Source organism: Nelumbo nucifera, chromosome 1 (assembly GCF_055504915.1).
Source record: "Nelumbo nucifera cultivar China Antique chromosome 1, China Antique-T2T, whole genome shotgun sequence".
NCBI lineage: Eukaryota > Viridiplantae > Streptophyta > Magnoliopsida > Proteales > Nelumbonaceae > Nelumbo > Nelumbo nucifera.
Window position 1 is genome coordinate 214,027,942 of NC_142649.1, and position 26,497 is coordinate 214,054,438.

Sequence of the window (26,497 nt, forward strand, 5' to 3'; positions counted from 1 at the left end):
TCATCCATGTGTCTAGTGTTACTACTTATCACGAGTCCAAGCCATGGGCCAAGGGCTATGCTGCGCTTCAAAACAATGCAATGCCCCACCAACTTTGAACCCACAGGTCCTCCCACATCACAATTCACATGTGACATCTAACCCTGTATTTTGAGTATCGGCAATTCTGAAAATCAATTTGTATCATTTTTTTTTTCTGGGGAGGGGAGGGATAAGATAAAGCATCCACTTCATTCTGGTGGGTTCACCCAACATGCTTGTTCTTCAACAAAATTTAGCCCTCTGAGATTAACCCACGAGTAATGCTATTGTCCTTTTTCATGACAGTGATAAAACTTTCTCAAGTTCGTAGGGATGGATTCAATAAGCAAAGAACTCCAGCCCATTTTATTAGCAAAAGCAATCACCTTTGGTATTGTGACTGTTTATTTAATTTATCTTGAAAAACAAGAAAGTGGTTCATTCATCAAGAAAAACAAGAAAGTGGTTGATAAATGTTTATTTGATGTTGTTTGACAGCTAAATGCCGTTAAGCGTTATACCGTTAAGCGTTATATTAAGCTAAACAGGAAATAAATGGTTGGGTATTGGAGAAAACGTTAAAAATGGTATTTCCCCTGTGTTTTAGAAAACAACCTGGAAATAGAATCGTTTTGGTTATCAGTTTTTGGGTCAATGGTTCGACCGTTTGATTTGAATAGACGATCTGTTTTGATAAACAAATTAAAAAAAATGGTCAAAAATTATTGAACAAGTCGACGGGTCGATGATTCGACCGCTCGAGTCAATAAATTGTTGACTTTTTCAACGGTTTTAACCAAAAACCAGGTTTTGAATAAAATAGAACCGGTTGCCTGAACGGTTCCCGCACTGAACGGTCTGACCGTCGGATCAATCGCTGTTCGAAAACCTTCTGTATCAACCTGTGATATATGTCATCATTACGTGATTGTCATGTGTCATAGATTCATGTCATTATTTGATGGCTATCACATGTCATATAACAACACAAGTTGACACGTGTTAATATTATACATGTGTCATTACCACATGATAGTCACGTGTTTTTTATATGTATTTATTGTCATGCTTTTGCCAAATGGTAAATGCTGCTTTTATTTTGAAAATTATACTTTACAATTTTTTTTTTATCTAAATAGATTTCAAAATAGAAGTAGAGTCAAAATATTATATGTACGTTATACTTCAATACTTTTAAAAGTATCAAAGTGAAAATATATCCAAACATCTCTCCAGTTGTAAGTGGGTAGCGGATCCACTTAATCGGGAATGAGCGGACACAAGTCACAACTGCTTCATCCATCGCTCCCCACTTCACGTTGCCCTTGTCTTCTTCTCCCTCCCTTTTCCTTATTTGAGCCTCTAAGGGGGTGTTCTGTAGTGTGGATGAGAAATTGATAGGTGTGGCATGCCCTGTGCCAGGGACCAATCTACACCACATCACACCATAGTCCACAACTGTTCTAAACTGTGGACAAACTGTGTGGACTGGACCAATTTACACCCACAATGGCGTCCTATGGTTCACACCACACTTTTTTTATTCCATGTGGTAATACACAGTTAATTGTAAATATCTAATTTTTGCATTTTGTATGATAAATATTTTAAAAAATACATCAATGAATTAATATTAACCAACAAATATCAATTTCTTTTATAAAACAATAGTAAAATAATTAAAAAAAATTATAAAATATATATTAAATATTTGAAAAAAATATTATTTCATTGATAAAAACATTAAAAAAATATAAAAATTAAAAAATTAAGTAATGATTTTGTGCAAGAAAAAACCTTAACACGTATTGACTGACAATATACTCGCGAAGTTGCGGTGGCCGGTGATTAACAGATTACCAACAAGAAAACAAATGAATGGAAACAACCCACCTACTTTTCTACACTATGTTCCAAGGACCCTTTTTCATAAAAACAAAAACTGGTGTTTGGTTTAAAACATTGGCGTGTTAACATTTGATTGGGTCGCAGGAAATCTTTTCTTATGAGGGAGCATTGATAGAGTTGTCTGGCAGGGGGGACATATGTCCTATTACGTACACATATATAAATCCTAGGACTGTTCATAAGAAGGCCCAACCCGACCAAACCGACCAACCTGGACCGACCCAATCCGAGTCGGCCGGGTTTTCATCAGCATGGGTCGGTTTTGGGTTGTGCAAATTCCTGAACTGATGATTCGGGTCGGTTTCAGTTTTCACACAAGAAAATCGAAACCGACCCGAACCAAACCGACTTAGTTCCTAGTTCAAACATGAAGTTCCAAAGCCCATTAGGCCACCTAGTTTTTTAATGGTTGCAAGAAACTTTGGATTAGTGAATAGTGATTAATGAACAACTTTTGTGATTAACTTTTCATTTAAATTTTATCATAGGAGATGGCTGAAATAATGTTCAATTTATGACTGTTTTTAAAATTAGAAAGATTTTATCACAGGGATGAACTCAGAACCAAAACCAACCCGACTCAAACCAACCAGGTCGGTCTTGCTTAACACTGGGTCGGTTTCGATTTCTATGTCAGGTAACCCGACCAGGTCAGGTTGGTTGGAAAAACCGCAATAAACCAACCCAACCCGACCCATGAACAACTCTAATAAATCCCATGCATGCATATAACAAATCAAATAGCATATCTAATGGAACACCTGTTACAGACTGAATGGAAGTGTATGACAAGTGCAGCAATATCCCCACTAAATGGAAGTGTATGACTAGTAATTTTCAAAATATAAAGGACATTGTTTAAGACCCGAAAAGTTCAGTATCAAGTAGCAGTGCTGGCGCCGGAGGTGGAGAAGGCTTCATGTGAGGAGGCGGGTTGTGTTTGACCTTCATAAGTATCTGGTGCATCCTTGAGAGATTAGTCGGTTTACCAGGCTTTGGCCCATGAATCACAACGTTAGAAGGTTTTTTTTCTTGATCCTTCTTCCCTTTCTTCTTCTCTATCGTCGGTACTTCGTGTGGGATGAGCTCTACAATTCCCTCTCGCCTTCTCTTCTTCTCTATTGCCAGTATTTCGGTGGAGCACAGTAGAGGAGACCTTTGGTGGAGCGATGAAGAGCTTGGACAGAGGAGAGCTTCGGTGGAGCACAGTAGAGGAGACTATCAATGGAGCGGTGAAGAGTTTGGATGAATGAAAGCTTTGGTGGAAACCTTCGATAGAGCACAACAACTTCCAATAGAGACTTTCGGTGGAGGAGACCTTCAACGGTAAACAATGTAAGTTTTGGAGAGTGTGCGTAAAACATATTAGCAAAAGAAAATCGTGGCCAATCCCATCTACAAAAAAAACCGTTGATGAGAAATTGGATTATGGATAGAATTGATCCGCAAGATAGTATGAACAACTCCCGTCCACGGCAAAGACCGAAGAAAGCTGAATGAAACCCACCATGTCACGTTTACAAATAAATTTTAGGGGTTTCTTTGGTCAATTCCCCCTCAGAAATTGAAATATCAAATAGGCTGGTACGGAAACCAAAAATCTCGCCTGCCAGCAAATATGAAAATTTTCAACTCTTCCCCCACGTCAGCGAAAAAGGTGTAACCTTTTTACTGTTATACCCCTGGACACAAAAAAAGAGAGGAGAGTAAAACAAACTCCGTTCTAAAACGATGACTTCTTTCTTCGCTCCTTACCGTCTTCTCCATTTCGAACGTTGAAGCATTTCTCAAAGGAAGCTCCTTGCATTCACCATTCGGTAGAGATCCCGACCATCTTCCCATTTCGACATTTGTCCATTTGTTTCGAAACCGAAACTCTCGTCGCTCTAACAATCTTTTTCCCCATTCGAACATAGGAGGATTTCTCAAAGGAGGCTCCCTTCTCCAAAAGTTTCGACTGTTGGAAAAAGAAGAAAGTGAAAACATCTGTCGCTCCCGACCGTTTTCCTCATTTTGAACGTTGAAAGATTTCTCAAACACCCTTCTCCCAAAGTTTCGACTGTTGGAAGAATTCTCAGAGCTGAAGAAGAAAACGAAGTTCCTCCCTTCCCTCAAAGTTTCGACTGGAAAAGAAGAATATATTCATTCTCTTCCTTCTCCCAAAAAAATAGTAGACTCCCTTCTCTCAAAGTTTCGACCGTTTGAAGGATTCTTAGAGCCCCCTGTGTTCACCGGTCAACAACCATCGACGATACTCTACATTCACCATTCGGAGGAAGCTCGAGGGTCAGTTTACTGTACACCGGCCGTCAGAGGCGCTCTGTGTTGACTGTTGGAAGGAAGCTCAAAGCTGGGTTTAGAGGCCATTGGAAGGATTCTCAGGCCCCTCCGTTCAACTGCCCTGGAGGCCCCTATGTTCCCTGTGTTTCTGGCTCACTCTAGTTGGACACCCTTGTGTTTCTGACTAACTCCGGTGCTTTAGCATTCCATTGTCCACCCATGCGAAGCCTTTCCCAGTTTGTTGCACTCTTACGCATCGTTTTCAATTAGTTTCGGTGATCAACCGTTCAACCCCCTCATCCAATCTTGGTAATTTGTGGCGCATTGGAGATCGGAATCCCTATTTATTGACACTGCTCAACCACAGGTAATTTACTTTGTTACATTGTTTTTTCCTTGGTTGAGTGCCATAAGGACTTCCGTAAATGAATTTTTAACGTTGCTTAGTTCAATGCTAATAAAAATAAATTGTTTAATGTTGATTAAGATATGGAAGCCGTTACCATGGGTTATCGGCGCATAGGAGATCAGAATCCCTGTTTTTCGACACTGCTCGACCACAGGCAATTTATTTTGTTACATTGTTTTTTCCTTGGTTGAGTGCCATAAGGACCTCTATAAATGATTTTTTTAATGTTGCTTAGTTCAGTGCTAATGGAAATGAATTGTTTAATATTGATTAAAATATGAATGTCGTTACCGTGGGTTATTGAATATTTGTAGGTATGAATAGCCAACTTTGTGTCAGGAATCAATCCCCTAATAGTTTGCAATATGATACTAAGTATTGCTATTTCAAATGGAAATGCAAGGTAATATTTTCAGTGGGACGATATTATTTGTTAGCATTGATATAAGGCATGTATATTGCAAGTCACATGTGTTGCACTTGTAGGAGCAGGTGTTGGATAGCCCATTGACTAAAAGTCATTTTGCTGGCAGTTGCAAATTTTTTGAGTAGGCGGTTCCTCGAGGTTGGTCGGATGAGATTACATCAGCAAATAGTCATGGTGATGTTGTGGAACGCCTTGGAAATGTGGAGAGAGTAGTTGATGTTTGCATGAGGCAGATTGAGTCCATGAAATCAGCCCATGAGTTAGATGTTCCCATAGGAGGTAGAGAAGCCTAGGCTCACGAGAAAGGTCAACGGTGGGAAAAAGTTCTTTTGTAGAACAATCGTTTCCCACCGATGGTCTCCCTAAAAGTCATTTTGCTGGCAGTTGCAAATTTTTTGAGTAGGCGGTTCCTCGAGGTTGGTCGGATGAGATTACATCGGCAAATAGTCATGGTGATGTTGTGGAACGCCTTGGAAATGTGGAGAGAGTAGTTGATGTTTGCATGAGGCAGATTGAGTCCATGAAATCAACCTATGAGTTAGATGTTCCCGTAGGAGGTAGAGAAGCCTAGGCTCATGAGGAAGGTTGACGGTGGGAAAAAGTGCTTTTGTAAAACAACCGTTTCCCACCGATGGTCTAGTCCGTTAGGCCGAGGGGCGACCGAAAGGTGTTAGGATGCTTGGTGGGTCAGTGGCAGTAGGGGGTGTGGGTATAGTGGCCATTGCACCCCTCCACACCTGCTGGAGTGGCTAGTCGGTGAGCCTGGGTAGATGGACGGCAGTAGGGGTGTGGGTTTGTGTACATTGAACCCCTCCGCACATGTTGGAGTGGCCTTTAGGTGATTCTACCATTTCCGGCACATTCTCGGAGGAGGGTGTGGGGGTAGACAAGCGGCGGTACCACCTCGACAGGGTGGGGAGAGGTCTCTTGGACATCCACAAAGATGGCAGAGACACTCTGGACTAATGGGGAAGGCCGACAATGGGAAATAATGCTTTTGCAAAACCATCGTTTCCCTCTGTCAGTTTGGGCAGTTGGAAGGTGTCGGGTTGCTCGATGGGTCAATGGCAGTAGAAGGGTGTGGGTTTGGTGACCAACGAACCCCTTCACACCCATCGGAGCGACCTCTGGGTGATTCTACCATTTCCAATATGCTATCATGGAGGGGGGGGCATGGGGTAGATGGGTGGTGGTACCACCCCCACAGGGTGGGGTGAGGTCTTCTAGACATCCTCGCGGGAGGTGGAGATGGCCTGGTCTAACGGGAGGGCATACGATGGGAAATAATGCTTTTGTAGAATCACCATTTCCCATCGTCGATCTAGGCCATTGGGCCGATGGGCAATCAGAAGGTGTCAGGATACTCGGTGGGTTAGTGGTAGTAGGAGGGTGTGGTTTGGTGGCCACCGAACCCTCCGCACCGGCTGGAGTGGCCTCTAGGTGATTCTACCCTCAGAAACCAGATTACAAATTAGCCTTATATTGGCATGCAACACCCCCTAAACCAAACCAATACCTCATCGTAAACCCATGCTTCCGGGTTGAAGAGGGGCAACAGGAAATCTGGGGTTAAAAATACAACATCATCACTCCATACTAATTGTTCACTGCCATGAGAATAACCATTAATCAACTTCATTACACAAGAAAAAAATGATATAGACAAAATCTAGTTTAAAGAAAATCAATTAAATGGATGCAATCTAGTATACAATAATGTGCACTTGCCCTCTCTTGGAGTTGTTCAAGAACAATTTCACAACTGCTATGTCCTCCTTTGGGAGCAAGCCCTTTATCTTAAAAGAAGTCCACAAGGATCATGTATCCATCGACTGCAACAAATACTCCACTAGTCACTAAACTACTAAGCAACTCAACCCTACACGCAACAACCAACTCAACCCTATAGATAACACCATGACAATACCAACTGTTATTACTTCACCTTCTCCTTTATTGCTCTTTTGGACCTTGCAGCAATGGCAAACTCTTTCGCTACCTGCCCTTGTTGCCCAGGAGCTAGGTAAGGCGACACCACTGTGTTTCTTTGCTTTCTTTCTCTCCTTGCCCGAGAAAACTTATGCTTGTAGGATGAGGCAATGGAGGGAGACACATTAACAATCTCGCAAGATGGGGCTACAGTGCTAGTCCTTTCAAGAGATTGCTCTACCCCTGTGGTGCCGCCTACAACTCCAACAGGCAAGTCTGCACCATTATCATCATCTTCTGGCACGCATGTTGCCAAACCTATCAGCCCCTCACTCAATGGTACTACATCCGGGTCCAATCCTTTATTTCTCAACATTGTATAGAGCCTATTAACTTCCTCACAAAGTGCCTCATTCTGCTTTCTTGTCGAGGCGTACTGGTTGGCCTTTGTACACAGAATTTGATATTCCATAGATTCGATGTAGAATTTACAGAAACCCTTAAAAATCAAGTTAGAAGTTGGTTAGCAAATCTCAACATTAGCAGTTCGTCAACTTGTATATAACTCAAAACATGTATGCTATGCTAATAATACCTTTTTGCCCCCTTTGACCCCACCCGTGACCAGGGTCCTTTCTATCAGAAAATGGTTCCTTACCCACACTATGGCCCCCTGGGTCCACAAACTACATATGAACACCAAATGTTAATTACTACCATGTATTTGGGTCACATAGAGGACTCCACAAAAAAGAAAAAAAAATAATATCATTAATTCAACTTACACAGCCCTCTGACTGAACCTCCACTAAGACCACCTCCTCACTAGTAGGGTTCAGAACCTCAATAACTTGTAACGGGTTTACAGATCCATATGAGATCTTGGGTCTCCCCACAACAAAACAAATAATTACAAACACCATAAGTAGAGGAACAGAAGTGAGAACCATTTATGGCTTAGCTTTCTTCAACAAATCAGCTCTCTTTTGCCTCCATTGATACCCCATGTTCCCCCACTTGAACAAATGAGGACTAGCATTGAGAACTGAAGGAGTGAATAGCATTGTGTGCTCGTAAAGCCATGCCTATAAAAAGCAAACAACCAATAAGCGATCCTAAATTGAATGAGATTTACATAAAGTATAAATAAAAAAATGAATGCCATCCACACTAACCATCAACACAACGTTGCATCCAAATAGGCAACCACTAAATGAGGATGAACCTCCGTTCAATCCAGCACCACAACTAGAAACAAACTGGTCAAGACCACCGGCCAAGAATTCATGTACACATTTCCCCAGGCATAATCACTAATGCGTTATAAATCGTCAACGTATCCAGCCCAGAAGGAGATCACCCTCGAACTGCCATGGGTAAACAACACATAACGGAATAAGAACAAAACAATCAATTTCACCACCTCCTCATTGTGCTCCTCACTATCTAACAGAACAATCATTACTAGATCCAACTCTATATAAGTAGAGTGATTTTCATCCTAAACGATTTTTTGAACAATCCATTATCAAGGAAGGCCTTCTGATAGGGCAACTGTACTACCCGACAAGTCAAGCCCCATTATCAAGGCAACATGGGCCTCGCTGAATTGCACAGTCCTTTCACCAACTATAAAGCAATGGCTAGTCGAATCCCACGATTTTACTAGATAAGTCAGAAGGGACATCTCCACAATCACATGTGGCAAATCCAAGAAGTGTCCAAAGGGAATTTATTGGAGTCTTCTCTTCGCTCCAAACTTAGAGACAAACTACTTGGCATCTCTCTAAATTGTTTAGTGGAACACCTTGTCCCAACTTTGTCACCTGACATTTCTTGTCGGGAATTTAACACCTTAACCTTAGCACAAAATACAATCCGAACACAGTGTACCATTTCAGTTTCATATATAGATTGACAAAACTCAATTATCACTCAATAAAACCAAGAAATCAACTCCCCATAATAAACCATCTAATACATGGTATTCACCAAAATAAATGCATTGTACAGTTAAATAATAGTTAACGTAATGCCTATTGCTTGAATTCCTTACAAAATGTAATATTCTAACTCCAATTGGAGAGACAACACAATGAGTAATGGCAACTGCAAAGTAAAAATCCCACATTAACACATTAAAGAATTCACTAATAGCTAATTCCTTACCGCATTCAGAGCAATGGAACAGGGTATTGGAGGAGCAAATCCCACTATAATCTACCAAATGTCCAACAAACAAAGTTTTTGATCTTCGACGTGCCACAGATGATCAGATTTGGATGTGAGGGTGCATGATGGCTGAGAGAGCTCATTTCTGACGGTGAAGAACGGCTGGCTTCAATGGCTAGTACATGGGGCCTATGAGAAACCTTCCAACATTCGAGGAATCAAAGGGACGAAAGAAGCAAATAAATGTCTAAATGGGGAAGATGGTCGAATCTCTAATGGTGAGGAAACGGGATCTCTACTGGATGGTGAACGTAGTGAGCCTCTGAGAAATCTTTCAACGTTCGAAATAGGGAAGACGGTCTTTGATAAACCCTTCAACGTTTGAAAAAAATGGCTGGAAGGAGCGAAAAAATGTTGAAATGGGGAAGACGGTCGGAACCTCTACTGGACGGTGAACACAGGAGCCTCTAAAAAATCTTTCAACGCTCGAAATGAGGAAGACGGTGAGAAACCTCTCCAACGTTCAAAACAAATGGACCAATGTCGAAATGGGAAGACAGTCGGGATCTCTATCGGTGACAAAACAAGACCTCTACCGGATGGCGTACGCAGGAAGCTTCCTCTGAGAAATCCTTCAACGTTCGAAATGGGGAAGAAGACGATCGGGAGCGAACAGAGAAGTCATCATTTTTTAACAGAGTTTGTTTTCTTCTCTTTTTTTGCATCCAGGGGTATAATGGTAGAAAATTTGGGGCCACTTTTTATATTTGGATGACGAAATGGCATAATCTTATCGAGTTCAAATCAGCCCCCACAATATTACCCCCCACAACGTCCCACAAGACAACACATCCCCCCGAGATGTATTGATAACAGCCCAATCGTCGGAGGGATGACGATGAATCGTAAAAGTGAAACACAACGTCTTCACACAAGTAAGAAAGTTGAGAAAATGGTGAAAATTACTCTCAACAGTTAAACTTGAAAATATCCTATTAACGTCCTAATCTATGCCCATCTTCAATTGCCTATTGACTGTTGTTTAATTTTGTCTCCGACTCCGACGGACACATGAAAGCGAAACCGATCATGCGTGTCTTATTGCATGTTCCAAGCAAAATCAATATGAGTCTCAGCTGCAAATAGAAACCGTATTTTTATTTCTTCTTGAATGATAATTTGATATTGATTCCTCATTGCACATTTAATTCTTTCTGTTGGAGATAATAGTCACAAAAAATTAGAGTTAAAGCTTTGATATATGTGTCATTTTTTATGTGTAATGGCTATTCTTTTGGTGTTTTCACATTGGGAAAATCTATGCTACTAAAAAGATATGGTATGAGAAGAGTTTTGATCAATTAAAATCCATCCATGAATTTTGATAAATAACACCTGATTGGCTATCACGTTTATGATTCCATTTGATTAGTCAGAAAATTTTCAGATATCATATCTTTTCCATATCATAGTCGAACCCATTCACGTTAAATGTTGGTTGCTTGGTTCCATTGCCGTTGTGAAAATCATTTTGTACGAATTTGTCTTGAAAAATAGGACAAAATATAATTCAAATAGTAAAAATTGGAGGAAGTGTTAATTTAATGGACGAATCTTACATGGCCAAAGAAAAATGTTTGTTTTCTTGATAAATGGCATAACCAAACAAGATTTCAAGCTTCGGAAATTGTCCAAAACTCACCTTGTCAGTCTGTTTTTATTTTTCAAAACACACCATCTATTAGAGCACCGTTAAAGTTCACTGACCCAAGTTGTCCACATCAACCTAAATGCAAGTTTCATGACCAAATTGCTCCCGAATAGTGAGTCATCAGCTTGTTAAACAATTTTTTTTGGACTGAAGTGCCCTTAAGCACCCAAACTTCTTTCATATATAAGATTTCTGCTTGTTGAGATGAGTCTTTCTTGCTCTCAACATCCAAGGATGAGTCTTTGCTCTCAACGTCCAAGAAAGAGTCTTCTTACTCTCAACGTCCAACCAACCTCTAACCAATTATTTCACCTTCATTTTTTTCCGTTTGTACTTAATTAGGGCACTCGTTTTTTCATTGAGCGTGGGGGTGGTTTTTTGTTCTAAAACCACATGTTACTGGTTCCCTAACCAGAAGCGGCTGATGAACACATAGAAAAAACAAAATTTTTAGAGCACTCATCATCCACTAAGTTCTAAAACGAACAGCTCTCCATTAGAATATTTCTGTTATTTCTTCCTTTTGAAAAAAAAAATGTGGTGGAGAAATTTCATGTTTCAGGACTGAGGAGTGAGTGGATTCCTTTTAGAATGAACATGAATTTGATGTTGTGGTGGGAGATGTAACAATCATAGCAAATCGATGATCGTATGTGGATTTTACATTGCCTTATACACTGAGTCAATAAAAGCTATGGTGATGCCAATCAAAGATGATCATAGGAAGAAGACTTGGATTTTTTTTCAAGCCTTTGACTTGAGATCTGTAGCTGACGATTTGTAGCCTTCATCTTTACTGCCATTGTGGTTTGGGTTCTTGAACACCGAATAAACACAGAGTTCAGGGATCACTCGGACAACAACTTGGAATGATATTCTGCTTCTCCTTCTTTCTCTCCCACTAAAGATGCAAATTAACTATAAAATCTGAAGATGAAGTTGGGTCTAATATGCTGAAAAAATATGATCTAAAATTAACAGGTAAATAAAGAGAGTCATTCTTCTGATCTATATTGGTTTGACCACATCATCATTCCATGCGGATGAAGCAGGAAAGGTTTTCTAGAAAAGAAATTCAAGTTCCTAGATAATTCTTTTATCATCATCTCTTAACAATATTAAAAAAAAGGAACTAAGATTGGTATGTTCCTGTAGATCTCTTTAATCAATCACTTCTGCTGAAACGTCTTTAATTAGTTTCATTCATACCTAAACACCGATCAGACAACTGCCGCCGGAGGTCTCAACGGCAGTCGTTTTCATGTTCTTAGATGGTGGAAGAATCAGCGGCAATCGTTTTCTTTTTCTCAGATGGGCCGGAGAAGAAGCAGTGGCAAATGGCAATGGTTTCCCCTTTCTCAAATGGTGGAAGAAGCAGCAGCAATGGTGTTCTCTTCCATTCAAACTATTAGGGTTTTGGGTTGAAAAATGACAGGGGTAATTTTGGGAGAATTCATGAAAAGTTAATGGTTTTCCCTTTAGCAATATCTGTTAGTCAAGTTAATGTTATCTTACTGACATGGTGAGTTTTGGATGTTTTAAAACGTTATGGTGAGTTCAAGAGAATTCATGAAAATCCAGGGTGAGTTTTAGACAAATTCTCATATATAAAAATGGAATGTGTCAAGTTGGCACTCTATTGCTTTCTGATTTATCTTGCACTTATCTTTTTTTCAATTTTTTAATTTTAAAATTGAACAAAATAACTCAAGTGGCCAATCACCTTTATTACTTTTAACTCTTCTCATTAATTCACCATTAACTATTTCTCCTATTTCCCATTAACTATTTTAATTATCTGTCCTTATTAATTATGTCATTAACTCACTCATTTATTAATTCATTCCACTAATTCTCTCCTCTCCATTACTACATTAAATTTTCTCAAATTCTTTAACTGCAATTATTAATAAAGGTTAAAAGATAGTTAATTAATAAAGTAATTTACATTTAAGAACCTACATTATTTACTTTACCCAACAAATAAAATCAATGCTTTAAAAAAATGACTTGGAGGCTGAATAGTTTTTGCCCCAAGGTCACAAGTAGGGGTGGATTTGAGTCGAGCCAAGCCAAATACTTGGCTATTCGATCTCGGCTCGCTAAAATTATGTTAGGCTTTAGCTCGAGCTTGAGCTCGATTCGAGCTAGAGACTTGAGCTCAAGTTTTGCTCAGTTCAAAGCTCACAAATTCAAGCTCGGCTCGGCTCAAGCTTGACTATAAACTAAGTTTTTTCTAAGAAATAAAAAGTTATACATATAAAAATATTTTTATTTTATATACAAAAAATTAAGAATTATAAAAATTATTTATTTTTATACATAAAAAATATACATATAAAAATATTTTTATTTTACATACAAAAAAATAAGAATTATAAAAATTTGCTATTATACATAAAAAATAAAAATATTATATATAAAATATAATTATATATAATAAAAATTATTTATTATATATATTTATATATGTATATGTATGTATTGATATAATAAAAAATTATTTATTTATTATATTAGGTTTGATTAGGCTCGTGAGTTGAGCTTCACTAAGCTTGAGCTCGGCTCGATTAGTAAACAAGCCTATATATTAGGCTTGAGCTCGGCTCGAAGCTCAGTTTAAACCGAGATGAGCCGAGCTTTTCACAAGTCGAGCTCGAATAGCTTGTGAGAAGCTCGACTTGTGGCCACCCCTAGTCAAGTCAATGGTTCAATTGTTCGGGTTGGACGAGTCAAACTGTGACATGGGGTCCATTTATATATATAGAATATAAGGGCTATTTGTTTTTAATGTTTATAAATATAAGAGCCGAAAATTTAAATTTGAAGCCAACAATTGATTTTTTTTTTTTGTATAGTGGAGCTACAAAGTTCACAAAAATTTATCCAAAATAAAAAAAAAAAGACAATTCCCAATCAAGCAACCTAGAAAAAGTTAAATCCACCAAAAGTTTTCAATACATAGTATGTTGTAACCTATGACCCAATGATTGGGACAAAAGGGTCAATGGTTCAATTCAACTACCCAGGTTGAATAAGGCGGTTTTTAGGAAACCCAAAATTAGAAATAGGGTCAAATGATAGTTTGAATGATAAAACTATTCTGGGTCAATGACAAGTTAAAAACATTGAATAAAATATCATAAAAATTATAATCCATTTATATTTCACTTGAAAATAATAAGAATTGATTAACCATAATAAAAATAATTTAGTAAGTTACCTAAATAAAATACAAATATCAATTTAAAATTATTAGTTTTTAATTAATTTTTCCTCTTTTAAAGAATAAAAACTTAAGTTCCACTAAAGAATAAAAACTTAATATAATTAATTAAATTTAATAAGAATTAATAAAAATTATTAATTTTAAATATAGTGTAATTAATTTAAAATCAATTTATATTCTATTTAAAAATAGGGAAATTATAAAAATCATCTTGGGTTTCCTAATAATTCTTTGAAATTTCTTTATGATTTGACCTTAACAAAAACCTCCCTTATTGTTTTGAAAAAGGGTGCAAATACCTTCCTTTCATTACCATTCCAAATAAAAAATATTGATGTAATGCATTATTTTTTTTAAATACCATCTTTGTTCTTAACCAACTTCATTACATGTAGATTTACTAAAATAATGCCTTAACAATGACAAGGGTATTTTGATAATTTTAATGTATTTGTTACTAAAAAGCCAAGGGAAAGGAGGTATTTACACATTTTTTCAAACTATAGGGGAGGCCTTTGTTAGGGTCAAAACACAAAGTTGGTTTATAGAATTGTTATAAGAGGAGGTTTTATATAATTTTATCTAAAAATAATACAAGAATAATAACTAACCAGGAAATTGGCCACTCTCATGAAAACATTAATTAGATTGTAATGGGATAAACTAGATATAACCCCAAAAATATTACTTGAATTGGACTTAGATGGGCATTGTTTAATTGGAAATATCATAGAAGTCCATCCACAATTTTACGAGATCGGCTTCAGTGCTCACAATATTCGCACAACTTTTTACAGTCATGCATTAGAAATAGGGGTGGCTACAAGCCAAGCCTTTTACAAGCTATTTGAGCTCGAATCGTGAAAAGGTCGATTCGACTCGATCAAAACTAAGCTTCAAGTCAAGCTTGAGCCTAATATATAGGCTCGTTTGCTAATTGAGTTGTGCTTAACCCCAATAAAGCTCAACTCATGAAGCTCACAAGCCTAATTGAGTTTTTACATATATGCATATATGTATATACATATACATAAACATACATGTATACATACATACATACATACATACATATACATACACACACACATTGAGCTCTTTGTTGCTTCCGCGGGAGTTGGCGGCCAATAGACTACATGGACGCCCTTGCTGGTCGAGCCTTCCAAAGGTTCCCATGCGAGTTGGTGACCTAAAGTCAGTAGTGTTGCCCCCGTTGGTCGAGCTCCTAGTAGCTTCTTGTAGGAGTGGGTGACTGGCGTCACGAGGCTGATGCAATGCAGCCATAGCACTAAAGTACCGAACTGGCGAAAACCACGATACCACATAAGACCTAGTCGCCTCTTCGATATGGGAAAAATCAAGGAGAGTGGACTACAAGTCGCTCCCAGAGCCCTAGGGCAAAAATTCCACATAAGACTCAGTCGCCTCTTCGGCATGGGCAAGATCAAGGAGAGTGGACTACGAGTCGCTCCTAGAGCCTAAGGGCCAAAATACCAAACTAGCGAATACCTCCTCACCACATAAGACCCAGTCGCCTCTTCGGCATGGGCAAAATCAAGGAGTAGATTATGAGTCGCTCTCAGAGCCTAAGGAATTGAATCAACGCTTACGAGCTCATCGAATTATTCCGGAGAAATATACTCCCTTCGCCAAGTTACTTTCAGCTTGGGAGTGAGGGCAAATGATGAGGGCGGATTTAGCCCTCCAATGACATTGTGACACATGGCACCTCAGAACAACTAGGTGACACCCGGAACCACTCAGGCAATTTCCCATAGACGGCGCCAATTGATGAATCAACTTTTATTGATGATGTATCGATTTTTTGGCTAAGTACCTCATCATTTGGTTTGCTTCCAAGTGGCCGGTGACTTAGGCCTAAGTGAACTTTGGCTGGATGAGGACCTGGATGCCGAGTTGAGTCGAGCTGGGCAGGCTAGGTGGTGAGCTGACTATAGTGCCGACTTGCCTATAAGGTGCTGAGCTGACCAGGTGGCGAGCTACCTATGAGGTGCTGGGTTGACCAGGTGTCGAGCTGCCTATGAGGTGCTGGGCTGACCAGGTGCCGAGCTGCCTGTGAGGTGTCGGTCTGACTAGAGGGTGGAGCTGCCTAGTGGCGAGCTGAATTAATGAGCCTCGTTGCTCTTTTGAGACTTGCAAGGAACCAAATGTCAGAGGAGTCGGGGTGGCTAACCCGGCAAGGTTGCTCCGATGCTTAAGTCAGTACTCTCATAGTAGACTACGAGCTAAAAATCACAAAGTCTGAGAGCTAGAACTTGCTTACTTGCTTACTCGCCCTCCCTGTCATTGGGGTTGGTGCCTTTATATAGGCCTTGCTCACGTACTGCCCCCGAGATCTCCGGGAGGTCGTGTCTAACTGGTCCGAGATCCTCAGAGGTAACTGCCATGCACATTGACCATCTTTCGGATCGAGGGCCAACCTCTAATGATCGTGGGGTATGCATGCCGAATTTGTCAGCGAGCACGTCCCGCAGGTCGCCAGGTCAGCGCATGTGCCAGGTCGGCGCCTGGGCCAGGCTGCCAGGTTAGACACCATCAACTTGGCAAGTTGTTACCTGAGTGGTTCCGGGTGTCACCTAGTTGTTTTGAGGTGTCATGTGTCACGATGTCATTGGAGGGCCAAATTCGCCCTCATCATTTTCCCCCCACTCCCGAGCTGAAAGTAACTCGGTGAAGGGAGTATATTTCTCCAAAATAATTCGATGAGCTCGTAAGCGTTGATTCAATTCCTTAGGCTCTGAGAGCGACTCGCAGTCTGCTCCTTGATTTTTCCCATGCCGAAGAGGCGACTGGGTCTTATGTGGTGAGGAGGTCTTCGCTAGTTCGGTATTTTGGCCCTTAGGCTCTGGGAGCGACTCGTAGGCCACTCCCCTTGATCTTGCCCATGTCGAAGAGGCGATTGGGTCTTTTGTGGTATTTTAGCCCTAGGGCTCTGGGAGCAACTCGTAGTCCACTCTCCTTGATTTTGCCCATGCTGAAGAGGCGACTGGGTCTTATATGGTATCGAGGTCTTCGCTAGTTCGGTACTTTAGTGCTATGGCTGCACTGCATCAGCCTCGTGACGCCGGTCACCCACTCCTACTAGAAGTTACTAGGAGCTCGACCTACGGGGGCAGCACTACTGACTTTAGGTCACCGGCTCGCATGGGAGCCTTGGAAGGCTCGACTAGCAAGGGCGTCCATGCAGTCTATTGGCTGCCAACTCCCGCGGAAGCCACGAAGAGCTCATCTTTGTAGAGGGGACCTCACAAAGAGGACTAATGAGGCTTTGTCCGAGTTGAAATAAAGTTGGTAGAGCTGCTTAGTCTATTAGCTATCAACTTCCTGCATAGTCTTTGAGTTCATAAAAAATGGAAACTATAAAGCGAGAGCTTTAGTTTCTAAAAAATGAGGAATTAGCTTTCTGGAAGAAGAGGACTTAGCCTTTTGGAGGATGATAACTTAGCTTTTTGTAGTGTTTCCCATAGACGGCGCCAATTGATGAATCGATTTTTATTGATGATGTATCGTTTTTTTGGCTAAGTACCTCGTCATTTGGTTTGCTTCCAAGTGGTCAATGACTCAGGCCTAAGTGAACTTTGGCTAGATGAGGACCTGGATGTCGAGCTAAGTCGAGCTGGGCAGGCTAGGTGGCAAGTTGCCTATGAGGTGTCGAGCTGACCAGGTGGCGAGCTGCCTGTGAGGTGCCGGGATGACCATGTGCTGAGCTGCCTATGAGGTGTCGGGCTGACCAGAGGGCGGAGCTGCCTGGTGGCGAGCTGAATTGATGAGCTTCATTGCTCTTTTGAGACATGTAAGGAACCAAATGTCAGAGGATCCGGGGTGGCTAACCCGGCGAGGTCGCCCCGATGCTTAAGTCAGTACTCTCATAGTAGATTGCGAGCTAAAAATCACAATGTCTGAGAGCTAGAACTTGCTTAGTTGCTTACTCGCCCTCCCTGTCATTGGGGTTGGTGCCTTTATATAGGCCTTTCTCACGTACCGCCCCTGAGATCTCCGGGAGGTCGTGTCTAACTGGTCCAAGATCCTCAGAGGTAACTGCCATGCACGTTGACCATCTTTCGGAATGAGGGCCAGCCTCCAAGGATTGTGGGGTATGCATGCCGAATTTGTCGGCGAGCACGTCTCGCAGGTCGCCAGGTCGGCGCCTGAGCCAGGCCGCCAGGTTGGACACCATCAACTTGGCAAGTTATTGCCTGAGTGGTTCCGGGTGTCACCTAGTTGTTCTGAGGTGCCATGTGTCACAATGTCATTGGAGGGCCAAATCCGCCCTCATCAATTGGTGAGCCAGGTTCAAATAGCTAGATATTCGGCTTGACTGGACTCAAATCCACCCCTAATTTGAAATATATTCGTATTTGTGTCCTTTTTTTATGGAAAGATTATCCGAATGCAAAGCTCAAAGCTGCAAGGGACTGTGAAAATGGTTTGAACAAGGTCTTATAAGGACCAAATCTAATTTCCAATTTTACTTATAAATAAATACCGTGCACTGCATGTGACAGGATCTGCTCCTCACAAATGGGCGCCTCACAGGCACATCCATCGTGCATTGGGAACATCTCCCATGAATAATAACTAATAAATACAGGAGATGTTCCCAATGCAAGATAGGATGTGCGTGTTAGGCACCTGTAAGGCACCAGGTGTGAGGAGCAGATCCGGTCTCGCAGTGCATGGGGCTTGACTAGTTTTTCCTAATAATTAATAGTGATATCAAATACCATCCAAGTTGCCAAACCTCATGTAACAACAGCCTCTAATTGCTGATGTGTGATTCACCATCTATTTTCTCTAACATGACGGATAGGACAGCACAGTCACGCACATTTTATTTACATTACTTCAAGGAAGAAAGGAAATTGCACGTGTGATGTACCATCAATTCTGCTCTAATATGAACCTATTTATTATATGTGGATTCCCAACTAAGGGTGTCAATAGACCGGTTTTGGATTGGACCCCATTCAGTACAAAATTAATTTGGATGGATTTGGACGGACCAGCAAGGCATATTGAATTGGACCAATCAATTCCAATATATTTATTAGATTAGATTGGATCTGGCCTGTTCGTAACAAATTTATATTGGATTGGGTTGGATCAAGCTAATATCTGGTCCATTGATATAAGATAAAAATATAGGTGTCAATAGGCCGGGTTTGAGTTGAAACCAATCTAAATCAAAATGAATTTGAACAGATTGGATGGTCCAAACTTTGAATTGGACCCATCCAAATTGGTCAAAATATTCATTGGATTAGATTAGACCTTGTCCATTTATAATGGGCTCACATTGGACTGGATTGGATTGGACCATATCCAGTCCAACTGACACCCCCAGATCCCCCCATCACCTCAATCTGACAGCTTCTATTTGCCACCAATCTCCTCCCTCCTAGTCGTAGTCTGGAGAGTATTGCTTCCAACTTCCAACTGTGTTTTTGACGGCTTACGTTGTGGGAGCCATCGATTGCCATTTGGAAACTTAGACAAGGGGAGATAAAAAGTACATCTCTATCTCTTTTTCTTGTATTTTTGTGTTAGCTAATCAGGACCCATGTAATGGACACACTTTATTTATAGGGTATGCAAAATTGAAGATGGAGAATTGGAGCTTTATGACATTTATAATTAAATGGTGTCCATCTAAGTTCAATTCAAGTATTATTTTTTGGGGTTATGTCTAGTTTATCCAACTACAGTTTAAGTTGTGCTTTAGTGAGAGTGGTCAATTTCCTATTCTCTAAATAAATTTGTATTATTTTTTGTATCTTAATGCTATTTTTTATTAATTTTTATTGGTTTATTATTATTTTTAGGTAAAATTATAAAAAGCATCCTCTATAACAATTCTATAAACCATCTTTGTGTTTTAATCCTAACAAAGGCCTCTCCTATAGTTTTGAGAAAAAAAGTGCAAATATCTCCTTTCCCTTAGCTTTTTGGTAATAAAGACATTGAAATTACCAAAACACCCTTATCATTATTAACGCAGTATTATACATAATTTAAAGTTTCAACCTTACCTTTCATCAATTTATTTTGCAAGATAACTTTCAAAGAAATATTCTCTTTACTCTTCTTGGACAAAGTAAGGTAAAAAGGCTGAAGTGAAGTAAAATTAAAGCATTACGTTTATTTGGAATGCTAACAAAAAGGAATGTGTTTGCTCCTTTTTTTTTTTAAACAATAGGAGAGGCTTTTAATAAGGTCAAAACACTGGGGAATTTCATAGGATTGTTAGAAATCCCAAGGAGGTTTTTATAATTTTTCTTATTTTTAAATGGAAGTTAAATTGATTTTAAAATAATTAAACTATACGTAATATTTTATGGAACTTAAGTTGGCTTTAAATTAATAAAATTTAATTACAAACTAATAATTGTTTGATAATTTTCTATTAGTCTTATATTAATTGTATATTAATAAAAATATTTTTATGAATAACAATATTTAATAATCTTTTTATTTTATTTAAGTATTATTTTAAAATGGAATATAAATGGATTATAATTTTAAATTGAAGTAGATTATTTAGTGCAATATTGAATATCTCAATTTCAATATAATTAATCTTTACTAATAATTATATATATATATAGATATAGATATAGATAGATAGATAGATAGATAAAGTTAATGTATTTTATGCAATTTAATGGAGTTATGGGGATGAGAGAGAATTAGTGGCATGCATTATCGGAGGAGAGAGAGTTAATTGCATAATTAATGAGGAGAGAATATTAAAAGAGCTAAGGAGAGAGAGAGAGAGAGAGTTAAATGTGTATTAATGAGGAGTGTTATAAGTCTTAAAAGGTGATTATTGATCACTTGAGTAATTTTGTTCAACTTTAAAATTAGAAAATCCAAAAAAATAAGTGACTTTGATGCCCTGTTTGCTTTTTGGTAAGTTACTTATCCGAGTAAATGTAGTTACCTGGGTAAGTTTTTCCTGGGAAACACTTACCCGGGTAAGTGCATTTACCCATGTTCTTTTATTTCTCATGTAAATAAGGCAATGACCATTTTATCCATAAAAATCCATTATTAAAAGGGGCATTTTTGTCCCGTTCAAATGTTGGCAACTTTCTCCCTAGGTGGGAAAGTTATTTACCCACCTAGGAGATGGGTATCACTTACCCGGATAAGTAGTACCTAAGAAAATAAACTTTCCCTAGTCTACACATAAATCTGAAAAAAAAAAAACATAGGATTCTTGGTCAACGGGAACCAAAATCCTATTGACCAACTTTTCCCCCTCTCAAAATGCGAAAAAAAAAACACCCCTGACAATAATCCACAAAACAGGCAAATGCCACCTTGGTACATTCCATTTAGTATATAAATATAAATTTGATTTTTTTTTTTTTACAAAATGCCAAAAGCCCTTGGGAACATCTCCTAGACTTATCATGGGAGATATTCCCAATGCACGAATTGGAGGTGCTGTGGGGCACCAATATGATCTTTGTATTTGGGACCCCAACACCAAGTGGGTCCCAAATGCAATATTCTGCACACGTGGTCTTAGATGCAATGATGAGAGTACCAAGATACTATTCCGCCAACTGAGCCAACTGACTGGTGGCTTGGTTGGCAAGTTAGTTGGTAGTCTCAATAGAGACGGGGATTCAAGTCCCACTATTTCCACCTACATTGAAAAGTTAGTGTGTTGTTTTAAATACTAAAAACAAAAAAAAATTGCTACACCGCTTAATTTTACAATGAGGTAACTAAGGTAGCGGTGGTAATTGGGTGGGTTGGGTTGGATTTGGTTTAGGTTGAGCTTCAACCTAATTCATTTAATCGGCCAACCCATTAATGACCTAGTTATGTAAAATTAAATGGATTGGGTTCAATCCAAACCCGCTTTAACCCAATTCAATCCGTTCAAACCCATTAATTTTGTATTTATGAACTTAAAAAACAAACTGTCTCTTAACAAATAAGTTGGTCATAGCTTGGTGGTAATTATAATTATTATTTACACAAGTGGTGAAGGTTCAAATCACATTACATGTATGCTATTTTTACACAAGTAGCGAAGTCATTTGACTATGTTTGGATTTCGGGTTTGACCGAACCGCTTGAGTTCAAACCGGTCAGACCAACTTGAACTATTTAATTGGATTATCTTCGAGCTAATCACATCAAGGCGGGTTGAACCGTTTAGATCTAGATCAATCTATTCGGACGGATCAGACCGGTTTAGTCAATGGTGGATTGACTTGGACCGGGCCATATCAGGTTTGTGCACAGGTTTGGGACCGAACTGACTAACTTGAAACGGGCAATGTAAGTAAATTGGGTCAGTCCAGATTCAGGTTGGATTGTGTAGATATTGGTCGGTCGGACGGTCTAGACCAAAGTATGTGGACACCGAACCATCTCGCCCCGAACCGTTTCGGATTCAGGGCGACCCGGATCAGCTTGTATTGGGTCAGGCCAGGCCGTGTGAATATTGATTGGACTGGGCAACCCAAATCGGGCAGAGCAAGCGATACCAAACCATCCCGCTCGGGGATCTATTTTGGATTCGGGTTGACCCAGATCAACTTGTACCCGATCGGGTCAGGCCGCGTTGGCTTGGTCTGAATTCAGATCAAATTGATTTGGATTTATGTTGATTGAAGTGTGTTGATTCAAGACAAAACTAAATTTAGTCAATAATTAATAGAATTTTAATGCATTAATTATAAATTATTTAATTCAAATAAAGAAAATTTAAAAAAAGGATAAGCAATTAATACTTATGTCTGTAATGGTTAACCCAATGGTTATCCACAACCCAACCCAACCCAACCCATTTGAATGGGCGGATTGGGTAATGGGTTGATCACACAACCTGCTTAGTAAATGGACGGATTGGGTGAAAATTTGCCACCCCTAGCTAAGGGGCAACTTTGGCGGGCCCAGCCTGAGCTCAAACCCACTTAGCTAGAAACTTTACACAGGTTGGACTTGGATTTTCAATCCTCCGGCTAGGCTAGGGCCCAAGAATTTGGGCTTTATTATTATTATTATTATTATTTTGAGCTAGGCCTAGCCCTTAGGTAGCTTGAACTCAGCTTGAGCCCAGCCCAACTATACACATTCATTCATTCATTCATACATACATACATAAATACATATATATAATATACATACATATATATATATATATATATGTAAACATATTTGTATAAATGTATACATATATGTATAATTTTAGAATGGGTTCATTGACCAACCTAAGTACATCAAATTACAATACAGGTTGATCTTAGTTTGGGAACATTGGACTCGACCTCGGACTCAGGTGTTAAGCCCAAATATATATACTTGTGCAATGCATGAGATTTATTAAGCAAACAACAAAAATATATATATAGAAAAGGCATTTATTTTTTGTTAACTTAATATTATTCTACTAAATTTCTCTTATATTAATATCTAGATTCTAGAAGAAAATATTAAGAGAACAATATGAACAAAAAACATTAAAAATGCATTTAATTTTGTGTTAATATTTTCTGATAATTTTCTATTAATTCTATACCATTTCAAAAATTCTTTATTCTATTAATATTTTAAAAAATATTACCACAAAAATACTAAAAAAACGACATTTAAATAAAATGTTAGTTTCAAAATATTATTATTAACGGCCAACAATAACTAAAACGGGTAAGAAACATTCGGATAACATGAAAATACGACCCACAAATGTCTTCTTCTTGACCCAATTAGGCGCTACAATGTTCACGCAAAAGAATGAATATGGCGTCTTTGGGTTAATAAGAGGGCCCCTGACCAGATTTTGATGCTAAGCCTCCGAGAGTATAAATATAAAATACAAATATGTAGAGCGTAAAATTTTATATTTTGTATTATTTTATATGTATTTATACTATATTTGTACTTAATACTTTTTCTCTCTTTCCAAATTAAGCCTAATGGAAAAATATAAACATTAGACACTTTGGATACGATGCGTTTGAAAAATTTTGACACGTCATTTGTTGTTAAATTACTGATAACAAAAGCTAATACTGACAGAATTTTAAATCTCTCACCGCTCGTTCTCAGGCTCAAACCTGTTCCCCCAACCCAACCATTAATCTTCATCAGCGGTGTTCAAAGTTCAAACTGCAACAACAGTATTCAAAGGAAACATGCAACGAGCAGGCCAGAATGATCTACATTCTACTTTCTGATTTGTAGAGAGAGAAGAAAAGAAATGGTGAAGACTCAAACGGAAATAAATAATTAAGCTCAGTTTTCTTGATCTTAACTGGTGAAACGGAAATGGGTTTTTGTATATGGGTCTTCTGGGTATGAGAGTTGTATACTTGTATAGTAACGTGAACGGGCGGTCCAGACCCGACTCACTTTAATGCGATTGTCAGTTACAGTAGTAGGACTGAATTTGAAGGATGGCATGGAAGACCCAGTAAAGAATTTTTGGATCTTATTCATCTCTGGAACTAGTACCAGTGCTAGAGATATTTGCGGAACATGAGGATTGATCTTTCTGTGATTAAAATAGTTAATGGATGAACTGAAAAAGGTGGTGAGGTTTTCTGATTAAGGGAAGACCGGAGCTGGTACCAGTGCTGGAGATATTTGCAGCACATGAGGATTGATCTTTCTGTGATTAAAATGGATAATGGATGAACTGAAAAAGGTGGTGAGGCTTTTCTGATTAAACGGACAAAAGTAGAGAAGAAGGAGAGTAGGGAAGACTGGAAGAACACCGTTGCAGTTGCCGTTAAAATCTACAGTTGCCGAAGGTTAATAAATTATTAAAAAGGTGGTGAGGTTTTTCGATATCATTTTTTTTTAATTAATAAATTATTAAAAGAAAAAAGAAACATAATAGGTTAAATAAATAAAACAAAAATTACAATTATTTTTCAACTATTTAATCATATATATACATGTTTAAAAAAACAATTGGATCAGAGGGGATGACGATCCAAATCGATCCCATCCAAAGATCCAAAATAGGATTTCTAAGTAAAGTAGTGTTAGACGGAGAAAGAATCAACGAAATTGCTATGCGCATTCATTATATCAGTATATCACGTAGTTCTGACTTCTGAGTTCCTTTTTAAGCAACCTAGAAAGTATTTGGTACCGTTGGTGTTTATTGGGGAGCATTTATCTGATAAATGTTTAGATGATATAACATTAAATTTAAACGTTTTTCTTTATTAGTAATTAAGTACATACATGTAGGAATTTGTTTGTATATTAATTATTTAAATTTTAGATATATCATAGTTAGGATAAAAATTGAAAATTAACAAAAGTAATAATATGATTAAAAATAAACTCAAATGCTTGTAGTAAATGTGCACATGCATTGCATGTGAAAATTTTAAATTACAATAACAATTATTATTACTATTATAATAATAATAATTATTATTATTATTATTATTAAATTTTATATTCCATTTTTATCATAAATAAAAATAATTTTTATTTTAATAAATACTTTTGTTTATTATGATGAATATATAACATAATAAATGTTCTCAAATGCAACAAAATTCTATATTTTTCATTGTTTGTGTTCTATCTTTTTTAAATATTTATTATTCAATTATGACATCATGAATTTTTTTTGAAAAGTTGTATCGTTTACCCACCATCTAGATAAGAAAATCTCTTTTCTTTCGGATCAATTTTAAATTATATATCATGTATATTATATAAATAATTTTTACTTATCATACTTATTTTTTGTTCAATATAATTAATATATAATTTTTTTATATATTCTCTTGATTACTTGTACTTTTTATTTTTTAAATATTTATTATTTAACTATCATATCATCGATAGATCCATTTGACCTAAACCACTAACCCACATGCAACCCAAAAAGGAAAATAGTTTGATTTCTATGTTGACACTAAATTTTGTATTGCATTTCCATCATTGATAAAATTATTTCTATGTATAATACTTATTTCTGTTCAATATAATGAATATATAATATTAGAGATGTACCCAATATTTATTTTTAGGAATATATAACATTAGATATGTGCCCAAATTTTTTTCTATTTCTTTTATTTTTGTTATTCTTTCAATTTTCTATTTTTAAAAATTTTATTATTTGACTATGACTTTATTTCATTTCTTGGTTGATTTTAAATTTGGCTTTCCATTTTAATCACTAATAAAATTACTTCTTACATTTCATATGTATTTTTGTTTAGTATGATGAATATACAATTATTAAAGATATGTAAAATTTTTATTTTTTGTATTATATATTTTAATTATTTTAATTTTTTATTATTTAATTGTGACATTATTTATTTTCCCATTTGACCCCAAATGGTTGAATTTCTTACCCACAAATGGGAGGAAAGAAAATAGTTTTGTTTTCAAATT

The 26,497-nt window shown here is 37.9% G+C and overlaps 1 long non-coding RNA gene across 1 annotated transcript; it reads right to left on the reverse strand.

The window, feature by feature from the left end:
- Positions 1–6,635: 6,635 nt before the first annotated feature.
- On the reverse strand, positions 6,636–9,969 carry LOC104604726 (uncharacterized). Its single transcript, XR_736450.3, has 5 exons — positions 9,144–9,969; positions 8,150–8,341; positions 7,760–8,059; positions 7,570–7,660; positions 6,636–7,473 (listed from the first exon to the last, which is right to left on the reverse strand). It is a non-coding gene; the product is annotated as an uncharacterized LOC104604726 (long non-coding RNA).
- Between the last annotated feature and the right edge of the window lie 16,528 nt (positions 9,970–26,497).